The following is a 3,624-nucleotide window of genomic DNA, read 5'->3' as shown; positions in this document are numbered from 1 at the left end:
AAATTAGTCCAACTGGTGTCATTCTTGTAATTAAATGTAGCACTTAAAGAGGACATTCACGATCGTCACACAGCCAAAAAAAGGGAGCAATTCGATGGCGTGTGGACAAAAAAAAGAAAATAATCAAACTTCTGCCCCATAGATTTTTTCATTTTTCCCTAAAACGTAGACAATCGATAAAGAAAGTGATCAATTGAAAAAAAAGTGGGGGTCACCAAACATCTAAGAGAGTTATAATCTAGACAAAGTAGTTGCTGTGGTGACAAATTTCCAAAGTCACGTTTTTGCGTGACAGGTCGGAGAAGCACTGGAACCTAAACATGGTTGTCTATCCCATAATTCACAGCTCACAATGGTTACTCGAGTCAATGTTTTTGTTCGAGTGTGCTGTCAAAACTCGTTGTTTATTGTTGTTTATTGTTAATCTACCTTCAAAACTTATACAGCTCTTTAGCCAATGCCAAAAAAATGCATCTACAGCCATTAGCGAGGCGAAAATGTAAGAAGTTAGCTTATTTATTTACCTAGAATGGGTATTTGGAGATTGATTGTACACGGGATTGGTGATCAATAAAATTGCTCTCTTGTAAGGTAAGACTTTTTCGTTTACTATCAAAACTTTAACAAGCTTAAAGGTGACTTCGTTTAATGAATAGACTACATAAAGTATTGCATTTCAATTATTTTGTTATATCGAGTGTCAAGTAAATATATAAATCTCTTGGCGTGAAATACCCGCAGGAATCAACGCCTTTTCTTGGACTTTTTGTTGCAACCTTAACCCGTCTAATCGTTTCACGTCGAGTTTTCAATTTGAAAACTGTGCAACGGAGATGATTTTCCCTCTTTTTAATGCTGTCACATCGGCCGACATGTGTGTTTACCTTAGTGTTCCTCCGTGTATCGTCAACCACGAATTGCGCGACATTGCGTGGCGTGTGCGTTACTTGCGCACTAAAGATGCACATAAACAGTTAGCGCGAACGTCCTTAATGCATAACTTAGTTGTTTTGTAGTCTGTTTGAGGCGTTCTGTTGTGCTATATTTGATATTATATTATACCACACTTGTCTCTATTCTCGCAATCTGATTGGATAATTTTCCGTTGTCAATAACAGTCTAGACGACAATGCTCGCGTTAACTTGTCACGCAATGCATTTTTCCGCCCTCAAACATAAACCACCCTCAATTTTCCCAATTTTAATATTGATATTTTTTGCGACTTAAAACTGACAACGATATAACTGATGAAGTACGTTTGGTGGAAACTATCACGAAAGAGTGAGCAAGCGAGCTTTACAAACCCACCTGAACGTCTGCCTCAAAGAAAACCCGAAAATGCTTGTTTTGCATTGCTGACAGATGAGGACCTAACAACAATCTTAAGTAGTGCAAAAGCGAGGGGGACAAACAAAAATACAACGTGGATTGTTGGCACAATTGAAGGTAAATACCTTTTTTAAAAAAGGAAAAGTTATAACAGGTTTCCAGATTAACGCACAGTTTGAAACTGTGCTTAAAATGTTGCTATATTATATCATTTACATTGCACTCCCAGAATGGTGCTGTGAAGACTGCCCTCAAACTTGTCAACCATGACCTTTGAATCTTTGGATAACGTCCTCAGAAGATTCTATGCGTAGGCCAGAATAAAAAAGAGACAAGAATGCAGTAGGTCGTCCCCTCTGGGTATACCGAATGCTCTCGAGAGGCATCTTGCAGCCAACGGACGGGAGGTTAAGATCCCGAAGAACCCCTTGTTTGCAAAGTCCAACAAAATGCTTGAGTGTAAACTGAAGTTGAACTGTAGAGAAGGAAAAAAGAACATAAACCACAAGCCCGTCATCCAGAAGGAGGACATGGAGCAGCTAGAAAGCAGTCAATTCCTAAGCTTTAAGGATCCTGCAGGTCTTTTTTGCCGAGTCTGGTTTATTGTAACCTTGTTTTGGTGCCAGTGAGGGTGCGAGAGTCAAAGGCAGCTCAGAAGGGATAGCTTCAGGTTCATGAGAGATGCAGAAGGACAGGAGTATGCTGAAATGGTCCACAGTGTCCAGAAAAAGAACCACCAAGGAGGAATTTCAGGGAAAAAAAAAACAGCCACGAAAGCCTCACTCGACTGTACTCAACAGGAGAGATTGGCAATTCGTACTGGTGCCTGTCCAAATACATGCAGAAACTCAACCCACAACAGCAAGCCGTTGTCAAAAGCCAAAGAATCAGATATGATCTGGTATGAAAACAGACCTCTCAGAGTAAATGCACTTGCAACAATGATGAAAGAAATCTCCCTTGGTGCTAGACTGTCCCAGAAGTACACTAACCACTCGGTGCTAGCAACAGCTATCACACTATGGTCAAACGCCAACGTTCCTTCATGCCACATCATGTCTATCTCCAGTCATGCAAACGAGCAAAGCTTTCAAGTTATAACTCCAGACCATCTGTAAAACAGTTGAAGAACTGCTCCAACATCCTTTCAAGTGCTCTAGTTATTAAACAAACGAGTTCAGCAGTCGTTCCAGTGACACCAACTTCGAGTTCGATTTCGTACTCTGCCACAAATGCCAGTGCTATAGCCCCCCCACAAAAGGCTTTTTCCATGGCTGCACCATTGCAAATGTCAATGTGTATGGTTTGCTGCAAAGTCATTATAATTCCGCTTGAATATTTGTAGTAAATGAAAAGTAAAAGTTGTATTTTCATGAATGAACGTTGAACTTAGTAGTCGTTTTGCTCGGCTCAGAATTCGTGTAGTAGTTTTCTCTTGTTGCAATGAGCCAATCCGAAGTTCCAGTCAAGACACCTAGGAGACAGAAAACAGCGACAATGACAGCGATGGAGATGAATTTTCCAGGTCCATGTAGGTTGTTTACCATTTACATGGAAAAACCAGTTGGTTGACAGTTTGTACAAATGGTAAGAAAAAAATCCCAAAATAAAAAACTCTGTTCAGGATTGGCGTGTACCATTTGCACAACCCCTAAATTACCAAGAGAGCCTAAGATGAGTTTGGCCAGTCCAAGATGGCGGCTGAAATGATGATATTCAACAAGGTTGTATATGCTGCAATTGATGCGTTGATCAAAAAATATCTAAGTGCTAGAAGTCCTTCGCTATTGGGAATGACAGTGTATAGAGATGAAATGTCCATAGTGAAAATTAGTTTGTCATCACTGAGGAAATTGAAATCACGGAAAATTTCAAGTGCGTGTTGACTGTCTTTAATGTATGACAGCAAAGATTTGACGATTGGTATCATAATCTTATCTAAATAACTCAAAATGTGTTCGGTGGGGAAACAATAAGAAACAATAAGACGGCCCGGTTAATTAAGTTTGTAGATTTTAGGTCAAAAAGTAAATACACGAGGTTCTAAGGGTAGTAATTATGAGATTGGTACCAGTAGCAGGTAATGCTTGCTTGACTATAAGGTTCTGAATAGTGTCCTTGACAATTTTTTGGTTGACCATTCTGAAGAACACGTCTATTTGCGACCTTTCCCTACATCAGGGAACTACAGACAGCTGTAAAAATCTAGAGCAAAGATTCATTTTTTCAATCGGCACCCTTAATTTCCACGGCATCAACAAATGCTTTTTATTCAATTAATTTATTCTTTTTTT

The sequence above is a fragment of the Pavona decussata genome, unplaced genomic scaffold, assembly GCF_977016875.1.
Source record: "Pavona decussata unplaced genomic scaffold, jaPavDecu1.1 SCAFFOLD_6, whole genome shotgun sequence".
Classification (NCBI taxonomy): domain Eukaryota; kingdom Metazoa; phylum Cnidaria; class Anthozoa; order Scleractinia; family Agariciidae; genus Pavona; species Pavona decussata.
Note: the sequence above shows the minus strand (reverse complement) of the source record.